Below are 10,338 nucleotides of genomic sequence, written 5' to 3'. Positions count from 1 at the left end.
TTTGGAGCAAATCACCAGAGTGTTACCCAGAGAATTTTCTGAAATACACAATAATGGAAATCAATATCCCATAATGATGTAACATAGGAGTACAAGAAAAGTGGTGTGTTTGGTGTCTGTGACAAATTCTGAATGGTTTATTTCTCTGTTTTGGTTAGTAAAACAAAGTTTTGATGAAATATTCCTCTTACATATCAGAACATTTCTTCTGAGTGATCATGATACACAAACCAGTGTATCATGGTTTAATATGCATACCAGTGATGATGGTTTAATTGCTATGAGTTTTGTGACCATATCCTTAGGAACAAAGCAAAGAAATTTTTTTTAAGTGGGTAACCATAGTTAAATTCCCACAAATCAAGAGGCACTGAAACAAATATGGCCTCATCTTCAGAACTGATGGACATCCATAAAAACCTCTAACCTTAGAAGTGGGAGCTATGGAAGATAAATCACATTTTTATTTAGATGGTAGGATCTGAGAGGCTAATTTTATTCATTCAGGTATAACAATGTAAGCCACTGTGCTTATATAGGTAACCAACAGTGCTTGTGGGGATCCCTCTTGAAATGAGGCAGATGGAGGACCATCATCAGAGCTCACTGTTCTTGCTCTTTAGATAATATTTCTTCCCCTACTGACTTAACTGTGAGAGGAGGCAGATCTCTCTCATGGGGAATCACTTCCCTACTGCCTGTTACCACTTGTCCTCATTTCCAAGAGTCCTACCAGCCAGTCACTTAGCCATAAGAAGTCAGCAACAATGCAGAATGTCTCTCTCATTTTTGTTGTTGTTTTTGTTGTTTTTTTGTTTGCTTATTTGTTTTTTGCTGTTCTCATCCAAATTCCTGTTTTCCCACAAATCTGCCTCCTCATTCTGCATCTCCTTTTTTTACCTGCACACTTAACAAAATACTTTGGTTAACCACTTAACTTAAAGACTTTGACCTTTCTGGCCTCAAATATGCCTTGAGCTACTCCTCCTTCAAATCACTTCTCAAATCTTTTCCAATTCTCATTTAACAAGCAAAATGTTCTTACTGCAACCTTAGTCTCTCAAATTCAAAGGCATCAGGAAAAGGACAGATTCAAAGATCTCCAAAATGAAAGTTTTGCCTTGTGAATTCATTGTAAACACCTGGTTTCCACAAAGGCAAGAACAAGCTATGAGGGAGATACTGAGGAGCAGTAAACATGGAGTGTGGTGAGAGGGTTTTACTTTGAGGAAAAAGTGTGCGTGGAAAGGGTACCTGGCCTGGTTAGGCAATGACCAAGAAAGAATACAACATGCAATTATTTGTAGGTACAAGGAAAGTATTGTGGGGATGCAGTTAGGAGCAAAACAAGAAGTCATACATGGCATAACAGTATAAATAAATAAATAAATTTACTCTTAAATACAGAGGTTACAAAATACATAAAAGCCTCCCACAGGGTATGAAGCCCTGCTGGCTAGAATTTTTAAAGCTAGGCAAAACACTGGTAAAGATACTTCAGTTTATAAGTGTATGCCAGGAGAAAAAGGGAGTAGATGGGACCTCATATAAATCTTTTCCATTTCTATTTCTCATGATCCTCTTTTCTGGTATGTGTTGACTTTTGCCTCCATGCTATATACATAAGGAGCTCAGCAGAAGAGTGACCTGATCAGTATTTGTAAAATGTCACTTACGCCTACGTACAGTTAAGGAAATAACAAAGCCATAATAATAACTGTAATTGTGCGAACTTGAACCTCTGAGAAGACCCAAGAGCTGGGACAGGAGAAGCAGGGCTTGGGAAACTCGTTATGAGCCAGGATCTTTAGCCTGGGCTGTCCTGAATCAGGGGGAGCACAGCTAGCACTAGAGCCCAGGTTTTGCTTGTGGGTGTGGGTCCTTTTGTGTTTCTTTTATGAATTTAGTTACAGCTTCACCAGAACTCTGTACTCACTCAGCTAACTTGTTTTTATGAGAGAGGGCCTTAGGCTAATGAACAAGAGGGCTGCTCACTCCCAGCTTTTCAGGATGGGTTGAATTCACTAGTTTCAAGACCTTCTGTGCTTCTTTGCCTGTTGGCTGTCCAAATTGGCTGATATCAGCCACAAAAGTCATCTTTAGATTCTTACTTTTCAATACCACAAGTCCCAGGTTTTGGCTCCATCTCAAGTCAGAAATCATAGAAATTCCTAATTGTGAATTATTTACAGTAGGAGGTGGTGTGAGAGCCACAGTTAAATTAATACACTCAGTAAAGTTCTCCCCCTCAAGGAAGTCTGGAGCTCAAAATGACCTGATCTTTTTAATGCAGGGAACTTTTTTTTTTTTTCCGTCCTTTTTTCCTTCTCCTTCCTTCTTTCTTTCCTTTAACTTAATTTTCCCTCCTTTTCCCTCCTGCAGCACCCTGTCATCTTTCCTTAGCCTTAGTTAGTACAAAGCCCTGCTTTATCTCAACAGAGCAGGATTCAGACAAGATGACCCAGGGCTCACAGCTTCCAAGCCTTTTTCGCACAGCGCTTAGCCCAACAACTCTCTTCCTCATACAGCTTTTTGTCAAGGCTTGCCATGGATACGATTCCCCCAGCCTTTGGGATTGCATCCCCTCTGTTTGATATAGTGCAATGCCAATTATTTCAGCTGTGACATGTGAGGATAAAGTTGTGGGGGAGGAAGCTGAATAAGTCCCTGAGAAATCACACTGGCCAGATCCTCAGAAGCACTGAAGAAACTAATTCCCTTCAAAATCAATACTGCAATGCCGTTGAGGAATCAAAGCAATGTACTTGAGCAAGAGCAGAGCTGAATATACCTGTGAACAAGTGTCCTGATCACATACACCACAGTGCCTGATCCTCTCCCCCTGGCATTATTATAAGTCACAAGGAAATTAATTGCAGTCCATAGGGCAGTGCAATCATAAAGCTTGGGTAAATGAGTGCAGAATCAGGGCCAGTAAAAATACACTCACATTGACCAAAATGCCCTTTGCCAGTCCATTTTCTCCTCTTCTATTTTCCGTCTTCTCTTCTTCATGCTTAACTTCACTTCTCAGTCTTCCTAGCACTATGATTATTATTATTGCTATTATTATTATCATTGTTGCTTTGTGAGCTGAGAGTTGCAGATCTCAAGAATAAAGCAGATGTCAGCAGCTCAGGAAGATCCTATTCTATTATACAGCAGAACAAATGAGTATGTCAAGGAAGGGCTCTCCAATCTAACAAGAAAACAGCGCAAACAGACACAAAATAAATAAATAAAGAAACCCTGCGGGGACAGGCAGGGTAGTTCTGATTAGATATTATGCTAACATGATGCCTACTTTCTACGCTAACAGTGTTTTAATACATTTAAATGATACTGGGGAAATAAGTCATGAAATAGGAGAAGAAGCCTTCATGTCAGAAACGATTAAGATTATCCAAGGGGGCCCGACTGCCTCTCTCATGAAAATGCGTCTCATGGCGTGGGATTATGAATGTAGCCCAAACAGTATTTACATAGTTTGCCCAGTGCTATCTCATTACATTTGCCAATGATTGCTTTTCCCAGCTGCCTGAAGAGCAGTTAGGCTGGTGAGGAGGCCGACACCAACATCTGCGCCACGGGAAAGTCTCAGCCTCTGCTGTGGCTCCAGGAGGCGTTGTGTCAACAGGGGAGATGGGGCAGCCCCCATGTTTTGCTGGAAGATGCCATTGGGAAGACGCCTTAGGTGCCATATGAGGGGCTTGAGCAGGCCTGGGACCTGCTGTGGGCAAGTGGAAATGTAGATGCCCACACTAGACACTTGCAGAGAGTGCCTGCCTGCCTCTTGTTCTCCTGTGAGCACACAATGTCACATGTGTCTGCTGTGTAAAAGCATGGAAGCAGCCATGCAGCCAGACATGGCACCTGATGATGGCCTGCTTTTGGTGGCAAGGACCACAGAACAGGAGAGGGGCCACAGGTCTGTCTGCAGGCTGAGTCTGAGGGCTGGAAGATCCACACCATCTCCAAATGGCTCCAGCAGCCCTACCACCTTCTCTCCTCCTATTTGGGACCTCCAGACACCTTCCTTATCACACAGCCTCTGCAAAAAAAAAAAGTGCTCTTCAAGTGGAATTTTCAAAAGCAGTCCAGTGTCTTTGGAAGCACCTTCCTACCAGGCTGGAAGGAGATCTGTGCTCCCCAGCTGCTGCTAGGTATCACACTCTTCCTTTCAGCAAGCATTTCACAGCAGCTTCCAGCTGAGGCCAGGAACAGCAGACATTAACCTTTCTGGTCACAACTGTCCTCACAGTGCAGATCAGCAACCTTGCAGACACCATTATCCTCACTAGGTTTTATCTCACTTCTTACCACTTTTCTCCTCTAAGCATCCTTTATGTTCTCAGCTCAGTCTCACATTTCTCTTCACTTCCTGCATGGGATGCAGCTGGGTGCTCTTGATCGTTGGTGGTGCTCAGGACCCTAAACCACAGCATTCCAGACACAGGCAAACTGTTTTTTAAGCTGAAGATCAACAAAGCCATGAGTAAAGCTGAACAATTCTGGAATTCACATTTCGCAAGCAAGGCTGTGCTCACAGTCTTAGAATAGTCTCCCTCAAAAGGTACCAAGAAGATAAAAAAATCAAATCTTGCCTGACTCAACCTGTAGTCTTTTTCATCTTCCTCTTCTCCCCAGCTGCTTCTTCATGCTCTCCCACTCCATAGACTGGAAGATCTCTTATCTCAAAGGACTTGCGTAGAAAGCCTGAATACACTTATCAAGCTCCATGAAGTGATGTTAATTCTGCTTGTGAAGTTATGACCTTGGGAGACCCTCCATCCCCCAGGTCTTTGCAGTACTGGTAAATGGCCATTTATTAGCTGCAGCCCATAATTTTCTTCCTCCTGTGACCCATCCTGTAATTTTTCTTGAGATGACAAGCTATAAATGAAAAGTGTACTTGTTTTTCAACTATATGGATATGGGCATGAAAAATCCTGAATCCATCAAGAAAGAAGAGACTTCTCCTTTTAGGACCTAAGGATCTAAGGACCTGGTGCTGGGCTGAAGCCTCCATGCCATGCAAGCTGGAGTCTACTTATGCACAGGGCAGTGATAACGAGCCCAGTTACCCATCACTTAATTCACCCACATGCTCTGACAGATGAACTTTAACGAGCCTCACAGCAGTAGCTGGAGAACTTCCTGGTGATCCTCCTCTCATTATTCCCTTTGCAGATTTGGCAAATGGGAACATGTGTCCTCCTGTGGCTCTTCCATGGCAGAGTCTGGTGCATTAGCTTAAAAGCACTGAGACACCATATGATGAACTGGAGCCGCTGAGACTTTCTGTCACAGGGGCAATAACTTGTGGCTGATAGACAAGGCAGACAGCTGGATCTGAAAGTAGCCTAAACTGCCACAAAAAGACTTGCCAGCTCATCTGTCAACCCTAAGTGAGCGGTGAATCAAACTGCATTAGCCTCTGCTCAATACTGCAGAGCAGCAGTTGTCAGGAAGATAATACCCAGTACACAGAAGGGGGCAACTCACCACTCAAAGTCCATGTTTTAAGAGACTATGGAGAAAGCGAGCAGGGGAGTGACTGTACATGTGAAACCAGGAAGAGGAATTCAAGATGGCCTACATACATCTTGCTTTTTTTGAACCTAGACCCTGTATACAGACAAGCTATGGTCAGTAGCCAGCTGGAGTCCCATTGCAGGCTAACACCTACTCGGAGGTTTGATTTTGTTGAGCTGAGAACCTGGGAACACAGTGTTGCATAAATGTCCTTACAAAGACTGTAAATGCCACCAGTCTATACATGGATTCCCTCTGACATGTTCCCTAAACACTGCAGCCAGTGAATGTCAGCACCAAGGACCCTGGGACCACGATCCCATTTGATTTAGCAGAACACCAATAGGTACTACTCTTCCTAAGCCATCATATAGAAGTAGACAGGGGTCTGTCCTCCTACCAGATACAAACTCCTGACATCTGAAACCTAGTGGAGAGAAGATTTGATCGTGTTTCTGTCTGTCTTCTACCAGATTATATCTGTGCCTGTAATTCACCCATACCCTATTTTCTCTTACATGTCACGTAAGACTAATGAAGCTGTTCACCTTTTAAAAACATTTTGAGATCAATGGGTAGAAATCTTCTCTGTAAACAGGTAGTACGATGATAAAGTTCTTCAACAAGTGTTTCTTGGGGCAATGGGCACAGCTCCAACAGGGATAAAAAAGGCAGCTGAATTGGATCTACAGGGAATCAAACATTTGACTACAATCTACAAAAATGTAAACATCTCTTCCCCAACGCACAGCCTTCAACATCACCCAGGAATGGTCTGAGTTCATGAGGAAATCCTGAAGATAAAAGATTATATTTTATCCTTCAGGGAGGCTGTGTTGTTTGCTTGGACTGAGCCCTGACCAGCCAGTCATCTTGGTAAATCTTTTCCACCTCAAACGAAGGACCACCCGACTAAGTGGTTTGAGAATTCTTTATGATGAACTGTAACAAATAACAGCATGGGGGTAAAGAGGAGAAAATAGGGAGTTTGGGCAAAAAGATGACAACTGTGGGCAACGGACAGATTTCACGCTGAGAAAGGTATGAGGAAGCATATTCAAGAAGAGGATACAAAAACAACACCAGAGCCCACAGCATGAGACATAGGTCAAAATTACAGGAATAGGAGGAATGGAACACCCAGCAGTTTGTGACACCAACTGGAGTAAATCCAAAGTGAATCTCAAAAACATCTCTTACATGTGAGTGATGTTACATAGTCTCTGTGGGATGGGAAAAGGTTGTCAATAGAAATGAGTGAGACCACTGAAGACCCAATACCATCTTCCACATGCTTAGGACTAGAGAGCCAGATGTCCGGAGGATGAAGGAGAAATAGATGCTGAAGCACAGAGGAGGATGAAACCTGCACAAAGACGGAGTCTAGGAAGTGGCATGAACCTCTATGAGAAGGGCTTTTTAGATTCCTGAGTGTATTCCCTAGAAATAGTTTATTAGGAATAACAAATAATTTGTTATGCCTGAGTGACTTCTTGGAGACCTATAAACAAACTAGCTGTTTCAGCCCAGCAGCAGCCTAGGGCACCAGCTGATAAGGAGGTCATAGGAGTGCTCCTCACTGCCAGATGAAGATTTGGGTACAGCTGTCCTTCACACTCCATCACACATTTCATTTCAGGGTGAGGAAGAGATGTCTAGGCCCTTACTGTCACTATGGGACAGCTGCCCTGAATGTAATGGACAATCTCAAGCAAAGGCACAGGATGTAAATCGGTTTGCCTCCTGAGCCAGGAATGACTATACAACTCACAAGAGCCAGTGTAAAGCCAGTTACAGCTGGCCCAAACTGTACAAGTGGAAATAAATTTGTCAATCTGCACCCTTGTATACTCTGATGCTAGCAGTACACTTGCTGTTCATTCCAGGCATTAACGTTGTTTCATTATGCTTTTTCATTATTAATCATTATTAATCAGTTAGTTCCAGTCCGTGTTTACAAGGGTAATCCAGGGAGTGAGAATAGAGCACTGAAGAAGGCAGGGAGAGATGCAAGGAAGATAGTTCCAGCTTCCTTTGTACTAATATAATCAGGGCTGACCCTAATTAACACTGGCCTTCCCTTTCCTGGCAACATTCATCCACAGATCTCAGAGACACTCACCTCATTTCACACCATTTCTTCTGTGCTAGACTGGGAAACTCCCACTTTCCTGGGGACAAAGCTGAGGCACAGAGAGGTGAAATCGTTTGTTTGAAACAGCTTTCTGACTCCAAAGTGTCTCAGCTGAGAGCTGAGAAGTCCTGGCTTCCTCTTCATCCAGTATCACCCCCAGAAACGTCTCGGCCTTTCACCCATGCATAAAACTACTGAGAAAGAGGACTGAACATGCAGCCACTTTGGGAGATGACAAGCATGGAAAGAATGGGGTACATGACATAACTGAAAGCACCATTGTGACACTGTATGAATCTGTGATGCATCCACAACTTGGAGAGTACATTCTGGTCCCCTCCTCACTCCAAATGACATAGAAGAACTTGTCGAAGTAAAGGAAGGGCAACAAAGAGATGTGTATGTATGCGTTTGCTCCCATGCAAGTTACTACATGACCAAGGTAGCAAGCGACTAACAGACTTAGGGCTTCTGGGACTAGAAAAGAGACTGATGAGGAGAGTCTGCAAAAAAAGGAGAGTGGAAGAACAGATGCATATAAGAGAAGAGCAGAGTGTGGTTGTGCGCTGTTTCTAAAAATCAAGATGTAGGAGGCAACTGAATTGATAGCATGCTCAGAATAAACAAAAGGAAGAGGGAGGGGGTATATGATGTAGGAAAAAAAAAAAAGAAATTAAATAAATTAATGAGAATCAAATTCTTTGGGGACTGTCAACCCCCAAAACCACTTCTGGCCCAGGAAATAACCAAGCCACAGTTTGCTAGAAGACAGGAGACCATGCCTGGTGATATTACTCACCTTGTTCTCCTCCTCGTCGTCCTCCTCCTCTAAGCCTCTGTTACCAACCAGTGTCAACACAGGGCAAGAGGGCCTGTTGGCATGGCACAACAGAGCCACTCAGATGTCATTAGGTTAACGAATAAGTGCCCTTCTACCTGCCTGCCTGATTAAATAGCTCCTAAACAACACTCACCTGGTTACCATAGGCCACTTGCATTGCGAGACAAACCTTAAAATGACATTTATGGCTGCCTTGTTGCTAGGTGCCCATTGTGTCTCTCCTACAGATGTGCTCTTAGCCTGTGACCTCTATTGCATATGGGCACATCCTATTTCAGGTTGCAACACTAGACATTTGCATCAGCATCTTCAAGAGTGTTCAGTGCAGCCACCAGTGAAATGCCCGATACCGGTTGTGGTGGGGGAAAGGACACTGAACTGGTCTGAGCAGCTGGGTGATCCAGTGAGGCAGTCCTTATGCTGTAAATATCAGATGCAGTGCTTCTTCCTTATCAACTGGCCTAAACTGTCTTAATATGATCACTGGATTTTGTTTTACTTCTTCAAAAGACAGAAAGGAAACCTGGAGGAGAGGGCTGTGTCACATCAATGGAGGGAGAAATATCTGCTTATGGAATACAGGTGGCTTCAAAATCTCCTTCTTCATGTGTTTTTTTTTCTTTCTTTTTTTTTTTTTTTTTCCACAAGAAAGAGCATTCCCCATGGCTACACACACAGACATCAGATTTAAAAATAACCAAGTTCCACCTCGACTGTGGGGGAGTGAAAGACAGAAGACAGATGCATTGGCTGCCAGCTAATCTTGACATCCACTTTTTCTTTCCTCACCCTGGCAGCCAGCAGTTGCAGACACATGTACAGGTAAGGTCCTCGGTAGCAAGGCACGCTGTGTCTGCCTTCCCCTCAATCTCTAATTGTTCCACCCCAGCCATGTGTGCTTGGGATGCCCACAGACTACTTGGTACACCAGGCAGGTATGAAAATCACCAGAGTCCCCCTAATTATCCTACTTAATTCGCAGACTACTCACTGGTTGTTTGTGTGTGTGTTATTTTACTGTCTGCTCCGCATAGCTACTTCCTATGGCTCAAGGTGTACAACACACGGGTGTGCATGTGCAGGGCTGCTTGTATTTGCAGACCTTGGCCCAGGTCTGAGGTGATCAACTGCTTTCAAGGAGCCAGGCCTTGCTCTTGCTGCCTTCTCCCTGCTCAGGCAGCAGGAGTTTCCTCCCTTTTTCCCTAACTGGCTATATTCCACTCATTATTTATGCTTTCAACCAAATGCATTCATTGAAAACATATGGCACTACTGCCCACGTACTCAACGCTACTCTTCATGCACTCACGAGCAGTAGAAGCTGCAGCAATACAGCAAACTTGCTTAATTTATTTGCAAACATATTTACAAGCATCTCCTTATGTGTTTGCCTAAATTGAATGGCTCACAGAGAACTCCTTGCCACAGAAAATTATGGATGCTGAAAGTTCACATGAATTCAAAAAGCAACATGACAAATTCATAGAAGAAAAGATCATCCAGTGCATTAAAGTGCAATTAACCGGATGTCAGGAGAATATTCTGGGGAAATATCACTATAGGTTTGTGCTGTTCTCACAGGTTTTTCAGGCACTCTCTTTTGGTCACTGCTGAAAACAGGATATTTCTGGTCTAACCCACTGTGGCCATTCTTGGGTTTTTAAATGTGTTTTCTGTGATTTTATTGTGATACAATTTCTAATATTCCTGTCCCAGGAGAGTTTTGGCTGCATTAAGTTCTTATAGGCACACTGAAAACCATAATATAAATTTCTTGTTCTATATTCAGAGCTTAGCATGCTAAGCATCTCATTACTGGTCTAGGATT

General features: G+C 43.3%; 1 long non-coding RNA gene across 1 annotated transcript; it reads left to right on the top strand.

Annotated features, from left to right (window-relative positions):
* Positions 1-5,979: 5,979 nt before the first annotated feature.
* LOC106037487 (uncharacterized) lies at positions 5,980-9,106 on the top strand. The gene is made up of 3 exons (XR_001208067.3): positions 5,980-8,068; positions 8,789-8,932; positions 9,021-9,106. It is a non-coding gene; the product is annotated as an uncharacterized lncRNA (long non-coding RNA).
* Positions 9,107-10,338: the final 1,232 nt, after the last annotated feature.

Source organism: Anser cygnoides, chromosome 1, assembly GCF_040182565.1.
Source record: "Anser cygnoides isolate HZ-2024a breed goose chromosome 1, Taihu_goose_T2T_genome, whole genome shotgun sequence".
Taxonomy (NCBI): domain Eukaryota; kingdom Metazoa; phylum Chordata; class Aves; order Anseriformes; family Anatidae; genus Anser; species Anser cygnoides.
The sequence above is the reverse complement of the archived record's forward strand: the minus strand, read 5'-3'. Positions and strand labels throughout refer to the sequence as shown.